The sequence below is a fragment of the Rhinatrema bivittatum genome, chromosome 6, assembly GCF_901001135.1.
Source record: "Rhinatrema bivittatum chromosome 6, aRhiBiv1.1, whole genome shotgun sequence".
In the NCBI taxonomy this organism is placed as follows: Eukaryota; Metazoa; Chordata; class Amphibia; order Gymnophiona; family Rhinatrematidae; genus Rhinatrema; species Rhinatrema bivittatum.
In genome coordinates, this window is record NC_042620.1 from 67,500,507 (window position 1) to 67,521,157 (window position 20,651).

Consider the following 20,651-nt stretch of genomic DNA (forward strand, 5'->3'; position numbering starts at 1 on the left):
GTACAAACACCCAACAAGTACACATATTATTTGGTTTACAGTGCAAGCTACAAATGTATGTGGTCACATACACTTGAACTTCTGACAGAAATAAGGGGGCAGAAAATAAACTGTTGTGTCATGATGATTCCAAGTTTCTCTTTACACCACCCAAGCTGTACGTGCACACTATAAAATGCATTGCCCATGAAGTACTGAGCAGGTCACATACAGGCACGTGCAAGCATGAGTTACAAAACGGTGTGTGAAGAAGGCAACAAGAGATAATAGTGAAGGTCCCCAGTAAGGAGCTTCTTATTTACCTCTGGCTGTCTTCCTTGCCAGCATACACGTAACCCATATGGTCTTACATGTTTGCTTATTGCATTATTGAAACTAGGCAGGGCATTGCAGCATACAAAGTCATATGGAGAGCAAACCTTTTATCTTTGATACCATAAAAAGAAAAGCCACACAATGAAAGGACACAACCAGAAAGTAGTTCTTTCCAAACAGTGACCACTTTATTAGCAAACACATGTAGTATACTGTTTGAAATAAACGCAATGTCATAGGTAATCACATTCTGCAAGGAAAAGATAGCAAATAGCAATATACATTGTACATTTCATGAACAGCACATTCAGTGTACACCTGTACATTAATGGATTGAAATGACATCATTACATATACAGGCATTGCATCTTATCCTTTAGGCACAATCATGATTACAATTAAGAACATAGAAAGAGGAAATGACACCCCAAAAGCTATTGTACTACTGTAAAGTAACAGCTACATACAGCTCTACTATGTGCTATCAACCCAAAGGGCCCGGACAGTCCATGTTAAAAGAGTGCACTCAAAGGGTACAGCCTAAGGTCCACGACAGCACTGTTCAACATGAAGGCAGAAGGAGCTGCACATGACCCAGCAGCAAGGAGGCAGGAAGCCCAGAAGGAGACCCAGCAACATGGAGGTACCACTTGCAGGAGATGAGAAGAGATGACACCCAGCAGCTTGGAAGCACCGCTTGCAGGATATGAGAAGAAACAACAACCAGCAGCATGGAGGCAATGCTTGCAGGGGATGAGAAGAGACGACACCCAGCAGCTTGGAGGCACCAATGGCAGAAGATGAGAAGAAATGACAACTAGTAGCATGGAGGCACTGCTTGCAGGAGATGAGAAGAGATGACAGCCAACAGCATGGAGGCACCACTTGCAGGAGATGAGAAGTGATGACACCCAGTAACTTGGATCAGGAGATGGGACAGCATGATAAGAGCCAGCAGCTGGAAAGTGATAAGGGAAAAGCTTCAAAATGGCTTCATAGTATGCTGCATGAATATGCCTCACAAACACCATGCATTGTGTGTGCTGGCACAGCACTCTGTAGTGAGAATATGCTGAGCAGGTTTCTTCCATCTAGACAGCACAGCAACTTTGTCAAGAGGCCGGCCCATTCTTCTTGCAAAAATTGACTTCTTGGCCCTTATTGGCCATTTTCTGTATACATTCAAGAACCCTTGCCACATCATGGCTTAACTAGGGGGGGGCCCATATATTTGGGGGGCCTACTGTTAGTACGCACTAGCTCCCATTAGTGCGCACTAACACAAACCCCAATCCTTCACATTTAATTATTTACAAACCCCCCCCAAACCCACTCCAACCCTTTAGATCAAATTATTTACAATCCCCCACCCTCCCAACCCCCCCCCCCAAACTTGCCTAAAGTCCCTGGTGGTCCAGAGGGGGTCCCAGGAGCAATCTCCCACTCTCGGGCTGTTGGATGCCAGTAAACAAAATGGCGCCGATGGCTCTTTGCCCTTACCATGTGACAGGGGCTATCAGTGCCATTGGCCGGCCCCTGTCACATGGTAGGATCAATGGATGGCCTAGATGGCACCAGCTGTCCATTGCTCCTACCATGTGACAGGGACCGGCCAATGGCACCGATAGCCCCTGTCACATGGTAAGGGCAAATGGCCATGGCACCATTTTGTTTACTGGCAGCCGATGGCCCGAGAGCGGGAGATTGGTCTTGAAGCCCCCGCTGGACCACCAGGGACTTTAAGCAAGTTTTGGGAGGAGTTGGGAGGGTGGGGGATTCTAAATAATTAGATCTGAAAGGTTGGGGTGGTTTTTTTTTTTTCTGTGTGCCCTTCCCCCCCCAAAAAAAAACGATAAGAAAACCACACAAAATTTATGGGGTTTTCCTATGATTTTCGGGGACCCCCAATACATGACAAAAAAGGAAATATCTTACGATATTTCATATGATATAGTGAAGCCACGTCATAAAAATGATACACATCCCTAAAGACAACACACTCAGAAAATCGTAATCTCTAAGCTCCTACTATCACTAATCCACCTACCAACTCTCCTCTCACCAAACTCTTGACACACCCTCAAAGAGGCATGTGCAGGAAGCCTGTATTTATACTGGGAAAAAAAATATATTGTACGCCACGATGATGCAATGCGGCGTGCGATAACGCAACTTAACATGCTATAACATTAGGCCCCAAGCGATAGTTATCTATGCGATGCGGCAGGCCGGCAATTTGAATATACACACTCCTTTTCTTTATCACTTGCATTATTCTCATGATAAACATAGCATTTTGATGAATCTAGACCTTAGATTGTTATAAAATTGGTCTCCATGATTTTCATTAACAACCATAACTATAGTGCAGGTTTTGTACTCTAAGAGCAGTACTTTCATTTAAATAAAATTCATTGCTATGCTAGCCATTTAAGAATACATTTTTCAGATTATATTCTTTATTAAAAATGAATACTACCATAAGTGAAAAAAAGAAAATCTGCACATTAAGAAAATGTTTCTCATGATACACACTTGGTATTATTTCTGGGAACATTACAGCTGGCATGCACACACACAGCCTTGTTAAAGTATTATAATTTACTTGGCTGCATAGTCAATTTGGAGTCAAAACTGCCACTTACCACATAGGAGGAAAAACAAGGACTTCCGTACTATTGGAAACATCAAAGATACTTTCTGAACAACTCCCCCCTCAAAGCCTCATGGGAAAACCCTGACTCATAATTTTTCCACTGGTTACTAGAGTGCTTCTAAGGTATGAAAAAAAGCTATATTCTGCTGCCTCTACTGAAAAATTCTCAACAAGCAGAATGGATTGAAAAATTCAAGCATGACTAAAAAGTGCATTCCCCACTAGTCAGTGAATTTTGCTCCCTATTTGTCACTGCCACCTTGGAGAGCGGTGAGCATTAATAATGCATGGGTGTTAGGAATGTATTAGCAACTAACCTTGCGAAGAAAATCAGCTGGGGACTTGGAAGAGCTGTAAAAAAGAGTCAGAGCTCTGGAGTACCTTCTTATTTATTGAAGAGATTTTGGGAGAAGTGTCAGGTGTAGCAGCAACCATGCATCATTGTAAACTAAGGTTGAAAGTCCCTGGAATGGGGCCATAATTGAGTTCATTGATCAAATTCAAGAAGATAAGCACCTCCTCTAAGCAATCTTATATCCTACCTTTAGATAATACAGAAGGAATACTTGGGGAGATAGGGAATATTTATATGCCCTGTAATAACAAAGATTTAGCATAACTAATATGTTCACTTGAGATGTGTTAGAAAAAGGAGTTTAGATTTGGTACTATGCATATTAATTGATGAAGATAAATATATTTAAAATGAAGGGGAGTTATACATTCCATTGTATTATGTTTAATTTGTAAAACCATAGTAAAAAAATTCGATTTCATTCATACTGCTTTAATATATATTTTATTCACCATATGTGATGTTTATGAATCTTGTTCTAATTTGGAAAAAAAAGACAGAAACACAGAAATATTATCTATTCTCATTTAAGAATACCTACCCTTAGTATTTTGTAATTTAGGCTCAAAGTGTATTAAAAAAACATAGATCAGAAGCTTTTGGCAGCATAGTGATGTGATGTTGTTTGAGCAAGGTATTAAGCACAATGAAAATGTCATCTAACAAATATTTGTCTAGTTATATGTCCTGCTTTGTTAAGGATAGAGAATGGCTTCAGCTTTCTCATTTTATTTATAGTCGGTAGGCAGTAAAGTGTTAATTTCAAGACTGACCACATAAGTTCAAAGTCTGTGGCTACTTTTTACACACATTCACTTTGAAAATTATTCAAGGAAAACTACCTGTACACATTTATATGTGCTAATCAGTAGGGTAAATTTAACAAGAAAAAATATGTGCACACTTTTAAGAATGCAAAAGTATGTGCATAATTTCAAACCCTACCCTGACTTCATCCAGAAGAGCATTGCTTCACACTGCAGGTAAAAGTAAGACCAACATGCAAACATGTATATGCATATAGGGTAGGCAATTTTCTAAAAGCCCATTTCTGCAGCTAAGGCTTTGTTTTACCTGCAGAAATGTCTTAAAGAATTGCCCTCTCTATGAATCATTAGATTTTGATATAAAAGGTTAAAGCATCATCTCAAAATGCTGTAAATTGCTCATTACAATATGCCTTTATTACTCCAAGAATATAATAAAACCAAACTTCAGAGAAGCAAAATTCTTAGAATTAAAAGCAGATGGAAGTATGTAGAAAGTTCCTAATCAGTAATAGCATTAAATATAGCACTGTAGCAGTACAGTATATTGCATATCCAGTCTAGAAATGAAACTAGATTAACAAATGTTGTAGATTTATATAACTAAATATATGCAGTTATAGGAAGTAAGATCTAAGAATATGCAACTTTTAAATAAGCAATTCATAAATTAGTTTGTCAACAATAAAAGAAGTTTGCAAGCACATCAAAATAGTCTGTTAAATTTGTATTTAAAATAATTACAATGTAAATCACTTAAACCACCAAACCTGTGGAAATTATAACCATTTTGGACTAATGTGTGATGTCTGCAGCAAGCAGAATCCTATGAATTTGAGGGAAATTTGAAATGTTCAAATGTTTACCAACTTTGCTATGGAAATATGAGAAGCCCAGTTAAATCAGGAGAAAATGTGAGAATTCAATCGATCTTGAACTAGGCTGAAATTGTTTGGTTTAAGTCTGATCTCGAAAACACTATAATACTTGAATTGTAACTCTTCCTGAGTTCATATTTGGAAGTGAATAACTAAATCTAAAATCCAAATCAAAAATACAAAATTTAGTTGAGATGTGCTTTCTTTTTACACGAATGGGTAAAATACAACAAATCAGTCCATTTTCATTTTATTTGTAAGCTCCCAAAATGAATGGAGAGATCCTATGAATTTAAATAAATATTTTTTCTCATTTGTTTATATATCCTATTCAAGTCTAAGGCACATTCAAGTTTATGGCTGTACACTACTGAACAAATAAGCAACTGGTAACTATAGCAACCAACTGTTGCCTACATGACATCACAGCCTCCCGGGAGCTGAGGCAGGACATTTGGACAAGGAGAACAGATGGAGGATAAATCATGGTGAAGCAGCTTTTTAACTAGCCTATAGCTTCCATCTGGATCAAGTGACGCTGACATCCTCCCACTGAATGGTCTGAGTATGTGCAAGAAAGCCTCTATTTCTTCTCTAGTAGTTGATGGAGTATTATTTGTTTTTCAGAACTCCCTGAGAGTTCAAATAAAGCTTTAACAAAGTTAGCTTTGGCCCTGGTAAAGAGCTGTTTGTGAACATCTCTGCTTCAGTGGTTTCACTCACTGTATCAGAAAGGCAGAAGCAGTGGCACTGTGCTTCTATGTTCACTGGCGGAGGGAAGGAGTATGAAAATTGAAATTGTTAATTTGTCTCTGAGTGTCCAGTGCAGTGCAGGAGTGTTAGCACACTGATAAGTAAAGATTAAGAAGAATTTTGCCAGGCTGCCAGCCTTGATAGTTCTGTTTAACTTTCTAACAATTTTTTGAGTGTGTGAAAAAAGAGTCAGTCAGCAGTGCACTGCACAGCACACATGTACACTGTATATATGTCTGACAGACATTTCTTTATACAGTAGAGTGGTATTATGAGTTGTGATGCAGTATTAATAAATGATTTCCTTGGTGATATCCAAGCCCGAGTAGTTAATTCAAATTTCATCATGCTACTGAAAAAAAAGGTACACAGCCAGCCCAGCCTATTAGAAAAGATAAAAAAGGCAGTCTTGCCCCTAATCTTAAAAGAGACTTTCTTTGTGGCAGAAAGGCAGGAGTAGAAGGCTCCTCAAGGCAGAAGCAATTAAAATTTGGAGAACATGTGCAACTGCCACCTGTTTCTCTCCCTCTTGTTTTAGAGTAGAAGAAAATTATGGGATAGCCATCCAAGGCTGGTAGTAGCAGGTTAGAGGTATGGACTGGGGCAGCAGATTTGCAACAACCAGGGGCTTTCAGTGCCATTGGTCGGCCCATGTCACATGGTAGGAGCAATGGATGGCCCACGCCATTTTTTAAGATGGTGCCAGCTGTCCATTGCTCCTACCATTTATTTATTTATTTATTTATTTATTTATTTATAACTTTTCTATACCGAAGTTCAAATAACAGAGTTAATTGATAGAGGCCGGCCAATGGCACCGATAGTCCTGTCACATGGTAAGGGCAAAGGGCCATCGGCACCATTTTGATTAGTGGCAACCGACGGCCCGAGATGGGGAGATCGCTTCCGAGACCCCGCTGGACCACCAGGGACTTTCGATAAGTCTTGTGTGTGTGTGTGTGGGGGGGGGGTCAGGCAAGTCTTGGGGGTCGGGAGAGTGGGGGGTTGCAATTAATTAAATTTGAAGGGTTGGGGTGGGTTTGCAGTTTTTTTTGTTTTTTTGTTTTAATGTGCCCTTTCTCCCCTCCCCAAAAATGATAAGAAAACCACACAAAATTTTGTGTGGTTTTCTTATTGTTTCCTCGCCCTCCCAAACCACAATGAAATAGGAAATATCATCTCTATTTCCTATTTTGTCGCAAATAAATGCGCATCCCTACACTATATATCCTTCCCTCAGTGCAGACAACAACAAATTATAACTGATTTCTACCAAATTACATATTTCCCTCTCTGTTCTGGGGTTTATCAATTGCACTCACATCCCTTTAAGGTCCTTGCAGGCAAACAGGCCACATTCCACAACCATAAGGGCTTTAACTCCCTTAACATGAAGACGATCTATGATGCAAAGGGGATAATCATGGAGGTAGTGCCCAGGTTTTCAGGGTCTTTTATAGAAACACATTCAATTCTAATGCAGTATTTAGACCTGATGGTTGTGTAGTATCTAAGGAATGAATCCATCGTTGTTCTGCCTTCAAAAGAAGTCTATCAAAATACTGCATTAGAATTGAATGTGTTTCTATAAAATATTTTTTCTGTGTGTCCTTTTGTCAACACAGTGAATACATACAGTTAAACAGCTGACTGGATTGCGGTCTTGGCGTCTGGTAACCAAGGCGACAGTAGACATCAGATGACGTCATCACGCCCGCAGAAAGAGCGGGCTATTTAATCTTTAGGACAAGTTCAAAGCGGTCTCTAGCCCGGCATTTTCTAAACAACTGATGGAGACATGGTTCCCGACTAAATAGGTTACTACACCATCCTAAGCTAAGTATTTTATTTATTTATCTTAGATAGAAATTTACATATTTTGTTGTGGGTTCCTTTTTATAGATTCTTGCTGTTAATATCGACTCCTGAAGAAGCAGCCGAGGGGCTGCGAAACACGGCTGATATCGAGTCATCAGCTATGAAAAATATCATTTGTATACGAGCTAATAATATCATGTAACCTATATTCTAAGGTACGAAGGGCTAAAAAATAAGACTGAGCTAACACTGATGGTTGAATCTTATAAAAATCTGACGGGCCGCAAGTGATTGAGAAGACCGGACGGCTCGGTTGCACTGAGCACGTCGTCTAAGGCTTGCTGATGCGGTCCCGTTTTACAATAATTTATTTATAATAGACTCTACAGGAGATGGTGAAGAGTGTCCTTGGAGAAGATCTGTGGCAATACCTTTTGTAGCGATTTGTTCTTTTGAGCAAACAGGTTCGCAGTGTTGCTCTTTATTAGGGATGTGAATCGTTTTAGGACGATTAAAATTATCGTCCGATAATTTTAATATCGTCTTAAACCGTTATGGAACACAATACAATAGAGATTCTAACGATTTATCGTTATAAATCGTTAGAATCGTGAGCCGGCACACTAAAACCCCCTAAAACCCACCCCCGACCCTTTAAATTAAATCCCCCACCCTCCCGAACCCCTCCCAAATGAGTTAAATAACCTGCGGGTCCAGCAGCGGTCCGGAATGGCAGCGGTCCAGAACGGGCTCCTGCTCCTGAATCTTGTTGTCTTCAGCCGGCGCCATTTTCCAAAATGGCGCCGAAAAATGGCGGCGGCCATAGACGAACACGATTGGACGGCAGGAGGTCCTTCCGGACCCCCGCTGGACTTTTGGCAAGTCTCATGGGGGTCAGGAGGCCCCCCACAAGCTGGCCAAAAGTTCCTGGAGGTCCAGCGGGGGTCAGGGAGCGATTTCCCGCCGCGAATCGTTTTCGTACGGAAAATGGCGCCGGCAGGAGATCGACTGCAGGAGGTTGTTCAGCGAGGCGCCGGAACCCTCGCTGAACGACCTCCTGCAGTCGATCTCCTGCCGGCGCCATTTTCCGTACGAAAACGATTCGCGGCGGGAAATCGCTCCCTGACCCCCGCTGGACCTCCAGGAACTTTTGGCCAGCTTGTGGGGGGCCTCCTGACCCCCACGAGACTTGCCAAAAGTCCAGCGGGGGTCCGGAAGGACCTCTTGCCGTCCAATCGTGTTCGTCTATGGCCGCCGCCATTTTTCGGCGCCATTTTGGAAAATGGCGCCGGCTGAAGACAACAAGATTCAGGAGCAGGAGCCCGTTCCGGACCGCTGCCGTTCCAGACCGCCGCTGGACCCGCAGGTTATTTAACTCATTTGGGGGGGGTTCGGGAGGGTGGGGGATTTAATTTAAAGGGTCGGGGGTGGGTTTTAGGGGGTTTTAATGTGCCGGTTTTGCGATTTTTAGATTTTTAGATTTTTCACGATTTTTCACGATTTTTCACGATATTTTACCCCCCCAAACGGCAACAATACGATTCCCTCCCCCTCCCAGCCGAAATCGATCATTAAGACGATCGAGGACACGATTCACATCCCTACTCTTTATATTTTTTGTCTATGAACCAGGAGACCATGGTTTGAGTCCCACTGTTGTTCCTTGTGACCTTGGGCATTTATCACAATTTGCACTAATTATCTGTGCGAAGAGCTAAGTTACCGCAAATTGAGATACCATTTTCAGATTCTGCGATAAGTGCCAGACCTGTTGTATTTCCTTCATTCAACCACCAGGGGACCATTGTTAATGGAGAGAGAGAGAGAGAGACTGGCCATAATGTCATGGTTCTCTCAACCTAGCTTGAGGGACTCTCTACCTGGGTAACATGAAGCTAGGTTGAGGGAACATTGCCCAAATCTCATCTTGGAGTGAGTTTCCTCACTCCGAAGGCCAGCAAATCTTCACAAGAGACCACTGTTCTGTTCATAGGTGTCACATAGAATGTCAAAGTGGCCCATAACCCCCTACACTCTTACCTAAACCCCACCTAGAGTTACTAGGTGGGCCTACCATAGGGATACAAATACCTACTTGTGGGCCATGACATTATGGCCAGTGTCTCTCTCTCTCTCTCTCTCAGCTCTGGACCCATCAATTCACCTGAAATAGGACTTACGGGCGACATCACAAATGATGATAAAACCTTACCACACGGTCATGGCAGCTATCGCACAGCCTAACACAATCCAAAGAGGTGTAGTTAAAATCAGCGTTACGGCTGTGCAATAGCTCTTCACAGACAGGCTAACCCAGCCCACTCTCTAACTCCTCCTATTTTATGAATTTGCATTGCACCATACGATATGGTGTGATCGCATGCGTTAAAGGCCTATCGCATGTGATAACGGGGCTTTTCGCATGCGATAAGCCCTTAACGCATGCGAAAACGCCTTATCGCATTTTGATAAATGACCCCCTTAGATTGTAAGCCCTCTGGGGATAGTGAAATACCTTCAGTATCTGAATGTAATCCATTTTAAAGTGCAAAAAGCAGAATATAAATAAAATGAAACCAATTGTTTTATTACTGCACACTCCTAGCATATATTAGCATTATTTATTTGTGTATAGTGCCTTTATAAAGAAGTGGCATATGCATATTTTTTTCTTATGTATGTGTATATGGCATTGGCCTATAAACTAAATATTGGGTGTATGGAATTTAAAGCATGTGTGGATGATTCACTAATTATCTGAAGCCTTTCCCTTTCTTTCATTTGCCTTAGCTCTTCACTTCTATAGCTTATATTTAATCAGAGAGGGTGAGACTTTTCAGTCACCACTAAATAATCTTTTTTGTTACTATATGGGCCTTGTGTATTAGAAGACAACTGAGTGTTTGTTTCTAGAATGTCTTCTTTGTTGTACTTACTCTACAAACTCCATTTAGTGTTATTATGTCTGGATAAGAAGTAGCTGAAGGAACTGACATCATCTGACTCTGCTTCAGATGATTTCCCTAAAACTCTAAAGGGTTCTTTTTGTGGGATCCTTCTCCATTAGAAGGTTTTCAAGTGTGTGAGAGGAAAAGGTAACATTTACATTTAAGAGCCCCCAATAGCCCACAGCAGGGACCCTTAAAGAGAGAACCTACAAATAATCCCTTTGCTTACATATTTAGTAGAAAACAGAGGCCCAGGGAGAACCTATGAACTTTTAGGCTGGCTTCCATTACCATGTTATCATATTTTCTATATGTTAGAAAAGTAAACAAAAAGTAAGAGGAAAAAGAAACAGACATGGTTCTCAAAAGGAGATGACTGCCAATATAGAGGCAAAAAGAATATCATTGAAGAAGTTTATAGCATTCCAAAAAGAGGAACACAGGGAAGAATATCTGGTAAAGCTGAGGGAGACAAAGAAAGAAATCAGGAAAACGAAAGATCAAGGAGAAGAAAGATTTGCCAAAAAGATAAAATAAAGAGACAAAACATTCTTCAGATATCAGAGAAAGAAGGAAGGCCCAAATTAGTATAATTCAACTGAATGGTGATGAGAAGGATTGTTGGAGAGAGACTAAGAAATGACAGAAATATTAAACAAATAAATCAGTTCAGTCTTCGCTAAAGAAAACCCTGGAGAAGGATCGTTGCTGATTGACAAGACCATAGAAAGGGGATGGGGTAGATGAAACTGTTTACAGAAGAGAATGTATGGGATGAGCTAAGTAAAATGAAAGTGGATAAGGCCATGGGGCCGAATGAGGTACATCCCAGGGCACTGAGGGAGTTCAGAGATGTGCTGGCGGGTCCACTGAAAGACTTGTTCAATGGATCCCTGAAAATGGGAGTGGTGACGCAAGATTGGAGAAGTATGTTTATGGTCCCTCTTCACAAGGGTGGTAGCAGAAAGGAGGCTGGAAACTACAGGCTGGTTAGCCTCACCTCGGTGGTGGGAAAATTAATGGAGACTGTGCTGAAGGAAAGGATAGTGAAATATCTTTAATCAGGTGGCTTGCTGAATACAAGGCAGCATAGATTCACCAAAGGAAGGTCCTGTCAGACCAATCATATTGATTTTTTTGAATGGGTGACTAAAGAATTGAATTGAGGAAGAGTGCTCGATGTCATTTACTTGGATTTCAGCAGAGCTTTTGATACTAGGGATGTGAATCATTTTTTGATGATTTAAAATATTGTCCGATATATTTTAAATCGTCAAAAAATCGTTAGGGCCACGATACAATACCAATTCCCCCGATTTATCGTTAAAAAATCGTAAATCGGGGGAAGGGGGAGGGCAGGAAAACCGGCACACTAAAACCCTCTAAAACCCACCCCCGACCCTTTAAATTAAATCCCCCACCCTCCCGAACCCCCCCCCCCATGCTTTAAATTACCTGGGGATCCGGCGGTGGTCCAGAACGGCGGCGGTCCGGAATGGCCCCCTCAATAGAATTGTGTTGTCTTCAGCTGGTGCCATTTTTCAAAATGGCCGCCGCAAAATGGCGGCGGCCATAGACAAAAACGATTCGACGGAGGAGGTCGTTCCGGACCCCCGCTGGACTTTTGGCAAGTCTTGTGGGGGTCAGGAGGCCCCCCCAAGCTGGCCAAAAGTTTCCTGGTAGTCCAGCGGGGTTCCGGGAGCGATTTCTTGCCGCGAATCGTTTTCGTACGGAAAATGGCGCCGGCAGGAGATTGAGTGCAGGAGGTCATTCAGCGGCGGTCCAGAACCCCCGCTGAATGACCTCCTGCAGTCGATCTCCTGCCGGCGCCATTTTCCGTACGAAAACGATTTGCGGCAAGAAATCGCTCCCGGAACCCCGCTGGACTCCCAGGAAACTTTTGGCCAGCTTGGGGGGGCCTCCTGACCCCCACAAGACTTGCCAAAAGTCCAGCGGGGGTCCGGAACGACCTCCTCCGTCGAATCGTTTTTGTCTATGGCCGCCGCCATTTTGCGGCGGCCATTTTGAAAAATGGCACCAGCTGAAGACAACACGATTCTATTGAGGGGGCCATTCCGGACCGCCGCCGTTCTGGACCACCGCCGGATCCCCAGGTAATTTAAAGCATGGGGGGGGGGGTTCGGGAGGGTGGGGGATTTAATTTAAAGGGTCGGGGTGGGTTTTAGGGGGGTTTAGTGTGCCGGCTCACGATTTTAACGATTTTTCACGATAGTTTACACACCCAAACGGCAACAATACGATTTCCTCCCCCTCCCAGCCGAAATCGATCGTTAAGACGATCGAGGACACAATTCACATCTCTATTTGATACAGTCTCACATAAGAGGCTTGTGAATAAAATGAGAAGCTTGGGTGTGAACACCAAAGGTAGTGGCATGGATTACAAACTGGTTGACTGATAGGAGACAGTTAGTAATGGTAAATGGAACCTACTCTGAAGAGAGAAACGTGTTAAGCAGAGTGCCACAGGCATCAGTTTTGAGACCTGTATATTCAATGTCATTGTGAGTGACATTACAGAAGTGCAGAATTATGCATCTGGGGTATGTTAATATGAAGAACTGTATATGATAGGAAATGAAACACTGAAGTACATGGACCAAGAGAGAGACCTTGGGGTAATAGTATCTGGTGATCTGAAGATGGCGAAGCAATGTGACAAGGCGTTACTTAAAGCCAAAAGAATGTTGGGCTGCATAGCGAGAGGAATAACCAGAAGGAAAAATGAGATGATAATTCCCTTGTACAGATCCTTGGTGAGGCCTCATCTGAAGCACTCTGTTCAGTTCTAGAAACCATACCTCATAAAGGAGAGAGACAGAATAGAGGCGGTCCAGAGAAGGGTGCCCAAAATGGTGTGGGATCTGCTTTGGAAGGCATGAGAGGCTGATGGATCTAAATATTTATACTCTGGAAGAGAGAAGGTGCAAGGTAGATATGATACAGACCTTCAAATACCTGAAAGGTTTTAATGATATACAAACTTGAAACCTTTTCCTTCATAAAGAAAATAGTAGAACTAGGAGTCACAAAATGAAACTCTGGGGGAACAATTCAAAACCAATCTCAGGAAATATTTCTTCACTGAGAGGGTAGTGAATGCTTCAAATGCCCTTCATGAAGATGAAAACAGTCATCAAATTCAAAGGGCCATAGGATAAACACTGTGATTCCCTAAAGGCTCGAGGATAGAAATGAAGACGAGGGTGCATAGGGGTAACCTGCACAGAGAGGCAGTAAGTATCCTCAATCATTAACCTTGATTCTTTTGACGCAACTGTAACAGAGACTTTGACAAATGCTTTCTGTTTGATCCAGATTCACTATATCAACTGGCTCACCTTTATCCACATATTAATTTACACCCTCAAAAAATGTAGGAAATCTGTGAGGCAAGACTTTCCTTGGCTAAATCCATGTTGGCTTTGTCCCATAAATCTATGCTTATATATATATGCTCAGCAATTTTGTTCTTTATGATAGCTTACCATTTTGCCTGGCACAGACATCAGACTCACTGGTCTGACGTTTCCTGTATCACCCTTTGATCCCTTTTTAAAATCTGGCGTTACATTAGCAACCCTCCAGTCTTCAGTGTTGTGTCCGTTGGTTCCCGATGCCCTCTCTCTGCCCTCCTTACCTCTTTGGCGCCTCCCTCTTCGACTGCAGGAAAATTGGCTGCCGCGGTGTCCTTCTGCCAAAGTCCTCCGGTTCCCTGGATCGGCTAGATACTGCAACCCACCATGTTTCCTGGAGGCCTAGGGGCGTGCGCGTGACACGGCCCTGATTGAAGTACTGGCGATGGTGCAAACCTCAGGGGCTCACCCTGAGATGACGTCACCCGCGCCGGATATATAAGGTCTTAGAATTTGCTAACAGCATTTTTTTTTTTGTAAAGACTTTTCTGTTAAATGTTTTACTGTTTTCAAACTGTTATATGTAACGCTGGTTGCTAAATTATTGTTTCACTGTAAACCGAGGTGATGTATAGCTATACGTACCTCGGTATAAAAGAATCTATAAATAAATAAATAAATAAATAAATAAATAAACAGATTGAGTTAGCAAGGAACAGACTCTCTACGGGTTACTCTACCTAAGCTACTCTGCCTCCTTGGACTTACCAGGGGTACCTGCTCCTCGGGGGCCTTGCTCTCTCCTTTGTTTTTCAGGTGACAGTCTGGAACCGGTACTCGCTTCTCGAGAACCTTCATTCCTCCATATTCTCTTCTGCCTGGAAATCATCACTGCCAACTATATCAGTGAGTTACCATTGCTCTCTCAGAGCTTTCCCTGGAACCAGGTACTCGCTCCTCGAGGGCCTATACATTACAGCTCCTGGGCTTCTATGAGACGTTGAGTGAGTGTTACCATCAGGTTCGGTACATGAACTCTGCATACCCTGCCTACTCACTATATTTCAGTTTCTCTTCAGCTCAGACTCCAGGGACCACTGTTCCAGTATCTGAGGGACTACAGCCCAGCCAGGCATTCCAGCTCACTACTGCCACCTCTGGTGGTTCAGTATACTGTCTAATAAAAGAACTAGTGTGTGCTGTCTCCTAATTCTGAGCCCAACCGGTGGTTCCTCTCAGGATCTTCCCCCGGGGGCATGGTCATCTGCCACTGGTCCAAGGATCCACCCACAACTCTCCTAAATAACAACAGATTGCTAACTCCTAACATTCAGGTAGATGATGTTAGTGATAGTTTACAAATTTTCAATAACAGGTCCACAATTTCATTTCTTTCAGCATTCTGGGATGTAGACCATCTGGTCCAGATGATTTGCTACTTTAAGTTTGCCAGTTTGCCCTAGCACATCTTCCAGGTTCACTAAGATTTATTTAGTCCCTCTGAATCATCACCTTTGAATATCATTTCTGGTTTTGGTATATCTCTTACGTCTTCCTCAGTGAATAGCAAAGCAAATAATTTGTTTAGTCTCTTTGATATGGTTTTATCATCCCTAAGTGCCTCTTTTACCCCTTGATCATCTATTGATTCAACTGACTCCATCACAGGCTTTTTACCTCGAATGTAACAGAACAATTTGTATTATGAGTTTTTGCTTTTATGCAAGTTTCTTTTCAAATTCTCTCTTTCCCTTCCTTATCAATGCTTTGCATCTGACTTGGTGGATATGTTGTTTCCTGTTTTCTTCATTAGATGCCATTCCCATTTCTTGAAAGATGTTCTTTTAGATATTATAGCCTCATTTACCTCACCTTTTAACTATGCTGGTAGCCATTCTAATATATGGAACAAATATGATCTGGGCTTCCAAGATGATGTTTTTTAAATAAAATCAATGCCTCTTAGAGGTAGAATTTAAAAGCATTGCTTGTGCAAAAATGGCCATATACGTGCGTATGCAAACCATGCAAAGCAATGTGAATTGTAAGAATCTGCGTACGCACTTAAACACTCATGTGCTTGTCAAGAATAATGGCGTGGAAAAGGGGTGCGACATAGGCAGGGCATGGGCATTCTGGGGCAGGTCTAAGACTTATGTGCTTATCTCTAAATTTTAGAAAAGCTGACCATGGTGCACATCTGTGTGTTATCCATGTAAATTTGCTGCAGGTCCTCATGAGGAGCAAGTCAAGAGATCTTGAGTTTTAGGGCTTTCAGCACAGTGAGAAAGTTTGGGGTAAAGAGGGGGCTTACAGAATGAAGAACCAGAGAGGTCTTGAAGATCCCAATATCAACTGGACAAACTGGTGGACTAATTGGAAAAACTGTTTTTCCCTCGCATAAACATGTTTTAAAATCTGCTTGCATACACACATAAAAGTCTCTAAAGCCCTAGCAGAAATATGCCGGGGAATTTGCTTGAGCCATCTCTTAAGATTACACACACACAAAAATGCAGCAGGGGGATTTTAAATGATAAGCACGTACTTGCATGCATGATATAAAATTGCAGCATATCTCTGCTCGAGCGCTAATACACGCATTTATGGGCACACGCACATTCCTTTTAAAATTAGCCAGTTAACCTTTGCAGTTGCTCCTTTTAGTTTTTTCCTAATCATTTTCCTCATTTTTTCATAGTCAACTTTTTGAAAGTTAAATGCTATCACAGTAGATTTCTTTACTGCGCTCCCTCCAGTTATTAAGTCAAATTAGACTATATTCTCGACTCCAACATTGGTACCACTTGCACAAAATCCTGTGTTCCACTATGAACTAGGTATAAAATAGTTTCCCCTCTTGCTGGTTCTTGTACCAGCTGCTCTATGAAGAAGTCATTTATTTCAACTAGATACTTTACCTCTCTTGAATGTCCTGATATAACATTCACCCCATCAATACTGGGGTAATTGAAATCACCTATTATTACTGGGTGTTGTGTCCGTATGTCTCTGCTCCACCCACCTTACTTCGTTGGTGACTCCCTCCGGGGTTGATGGAAGGCTAGCTGCTGCAGCGTCTCCGGGCCGTCCTCCTCCGGCATTCCCGGACCGGCTTGACGTTGCAAGCTGCCATGTTGACCAGATGCCTAAGGGCGCGCGCTCGGCCCGACTGATGTACCGGCATTGGCATGAACCTCAGGGGCGTCCCCCTGAGATGACGTCATCAGCTCCAGATATTTAAGGTCTCAGTTTTCGCTAACAAGACGAGTTAGCAAGGATTCGCTTCCTCCAGGTCACTGTGGATAGGATTCACTCTCCGCAAACCTAGCTACTCTGCCTCCTCAGACTTCACTAAATGTACTCACTCCTCGGGGGCCTCGCCCTCTCTTTTTCTTTTAAGGTCGCAGTCCAGAACTGGTACTCGCTCCTCGAGGGCCCACGTCCCGGACCAGCTCCTGAATACCACTTCTGCTAAGAAGTCATCGCTGCTTACAACATTAGTAAGTTTCCATCTATCTCTCAGAGCTTTCCCTGGGACCAGGTACTTGCTCCTCGAGGGCCTACTGCATTTCAACACCTGGGCTGCCTCAAGAGACTATGGTGTGAGTGTTATCATCAATGACTTGTTCCAGAACTCTGCATATCCTATCTACTCACTTTCTTAGTTTCCCTACAGCTCAGCCACCTTGAGATCGCCGTTCCAATACCTGAGGGACTACAGCCCAGCCGGGCGCTTCCATATCACTACTGCCCCTTTGCTGGTTTAATATACTGCTTACTAAGAAGTCTTTGTTGTTTATAATATCAGTGAGTTTCTATCTATCTCTCAGAGCTTTCCCTGGAACCAGGTACTCGCTCCTTGAGGGCCTAATGCATACCAACTCTTGGGCTGCCTCAAGAGACTATTGTGTGAATGTTACCATCAAGGACTTGTTCCTGAACTCTGCAGGTCTTGCCTACTCACTTTCTTAGTTTCTCTACAGCTCAGCCACCTTGGGATCGCTGTTCTAGTACCTGAGGGACTACAGCACAGGTGGGTGCTTCCAGCTCACTACTGCCACCTCTGGTGGTTTAATATATCGTCTAATAAAAGAACTAGTGTGTGTCTGACTCCTACACTAAGCCTGACCAGTGGTCCCTCTCGGGAGCTCCCCTGAAGGTGTGGTCACCTGCCACTGGTCCAAGGATCCACTCACAACTATTCTAAATAATAACAGATTGCTATCTCCAGCAACTCTGTTAATAACAGATTGCTAATTCCCAGCTTTAACAACAGAGCTTTAATGACACTGGGCTGCTGATTTTGTTAGCTTCCCTGATTTCTTTTAATATTTCATTGTCTGTTTGTTCATTTTCTGTTTGTTCATTGTCATGTGACCGGTAGCCCCTGTCACATGAAAAGGGCAAAGGGCCACTGGTGTCATTTTGATTACTGGCAGTCGACAGCCCAAGAGCGGGAATTCACTCCCAGTCCCCTCATTGGACCACCAGGGACTTTGGGTAGTTTTGGGGGGTCAGAAGGGTGGGGGACTTTGTATTTACTTAAATTAGAAGGGTTGGGTTGGGCTTTGGGATGTTTTTTTTTCTAGATGTGCACTTCTAAAAAAAAAAAAAAAAAAGAAAACGCTTGGAAAACCACACAAAATTTTGTGGGTTTTCCTGTCATTCTTTTTCCTTCCCGAAATGCAACGAAATATGAAATATCGTCTTTATTTCCTATTTCATTGCAAGCAACTGCACATCTCTAATGGTTTTATACCCCCACCACTATTTTATTCCCCTTTTCAGCTGGAATTTCAATACATAAAGATTCAACCTTGCATTTTGTTTGCTGTAGAACATTTATCCTATTTGAATCAGTGTTTTCTTTAATATGGTACCACCCCTCCACCAGTTTAATCCATCCTATCATTTTGGTATAATTTATACCCTGGTATCACAGATTCCCATTGGTTATCCTCCTTCCCCCAGGTTTCTAACTTACTAGTTATATCTCTCTCTTCATCAGTGCTATAACTCTAACTCACCAAAGTATGTTTTTTGTTTGTATTAACTTCCTCATCAGGGTAATTTGGAATCTTTCTACACTTTACTTAAATACACCTGTTCCACTTTGGTATATATTTCAACCTCTCTACAGGGTTGCCATATTTTCCCTGCTCTTTTAGTATTCTTCAAAGATACATCATCCGAACCATGCATTTCTGAGTGACTGTCGGCTTGCCCCCATCATCTAGTTTAAAAGCTGTGCTATCTCTTTTTTAAAGTTTAATGCCAGAGGACTGGTTCCACTCTGGTTAATGTGGAGTCCATCCTTTTGGTAAAGAATCCTCCCTTCCTCAAAATGAAGCCCGGGTCCTAACAAACTGAAAACCCTCTTCATTGCACCTTCATCTCATCTACTCATTGAGACTCTGGAGCTCTGCCTGCCTTTGGGATCCTGCATGTGGAACAGGGAACATTTTTCAGAATGCTATTCAGGAGGTTCTAGATTTCAACTTTTTACCTAAAACCCTAAACTTGGCTTACAGAACCTCCCTCTTGTACTTTTCTATGTCATTTATACCCTGGCTCTTGTTCATCACTATCTTAAATCCTATCTATGTGATGCATGAGATTTGCCACCTTTCACCAGGCAGTCAAGTTAATAAGTGATCCAAAGGTCCACCAGCCACCCAGCCTATCAACCTTCCTAATAATCAAATCACCAGCTATAATTGCCCTAACCTTTACAGTCTGGGGTACTGGCATACAGATATAAGGGAAAAAGCACAGGGTGGCTTCTACAGCCAAGTCCCAAAGCATAGAATATCAAGCAGCATTGTCTGAATTAACAAGAAGGCTCTTACACCTAGTAAAAATGTTACTAGCAGTAATTTATGGGTTTTAAAGTTACTTGGTTTTGATTGATATAAATATTACTAGCCTTATTATAATGCTTGTGGGCAAAAAACATGGGGTATCCTGAATGGAGCGGCAGATACTACCATAGGAATCTTGCTGGGCAGACTGGATGGGCCATCTGGTCCTTTTCTGCCCTCATTTCTATATTACTATGTTAATATGTAGGTCTTACAGAGTGTTGGCATGGTAATGAAGGGATTACCAGCTAGAAGCTAAGAGCCTGAGGTGTATGCATGTTGTTAGATTATCCATCTGTTGAATTTCAGATTGGCCTTCATCACCATGGGGTTAGACTGAATGTGTGTCTTTTTACTTTCATTGATACAATCAGTTTTTGGGAGATAATACGAGTTGCAACCTCAATGACACCTCTTTTCTACTAGAAGGTTTTCTGTTGGTGAAAGGCCACTACATTTCAGCTTCTTGTCTCCCCTTTGTATACTGTTAGTAGTGATGAAGTCAAGATGTTTCCCTCTATATGCTATTTCATTGATAGCTGTGCCACTCTTACATCTTTATCACTAGGAGGAGGTAAGACCTAAGTGATGACTTACAGCTCTGATGTGTTGTACCCATTATAGCAAGAGGAGTTGGGTACAGAATGGTGACCCACTTAAACAGGAGCTTAACTCAGGCAGTTGAAAAGGTAGATGAGTAGAGGATAAAGGTTAGAGGAAAGCACAACAGACCTAGCCACATGCAAGTCAGTGAGTGGATGTTAGAGTGAGTGCAGTGAGTCTGTCCAGAAAAGAGCTTGATTTAGGAAAAGGGGTTTGATTCAGGGATGACATGGAATGTTGTATGCAAACAGAGACACTGCACACAAAATGTAACAATAACAAAAACCTTTCAAAATATAAAATGTTAAACTATTTAC

General features: G+C 42.3%; 1 long non-coding RNA gene across 2 annotated transcripts in view; it reads right to left on the bottom strand.

Moving 5' to 3' along the window:
- Nucleotides 1-520: 520 nt before the first annotated feature.
- LOC115093200 overlaps nt 521-20,651 on the bottom strand; it is a 35,888-nt gene continuing 15,757 nt past the window's right edge. For both annotated transcript variants that reach the window (XR_003857215.1, XR_003857216.1), the window contains exon 3: nt 521-1,273. This is a non-coding gene — a long non-coding RNA (uncharacterized LOC115093200). The remainder of the gene's footprint in view (nt 1,274-20,651) is intronic.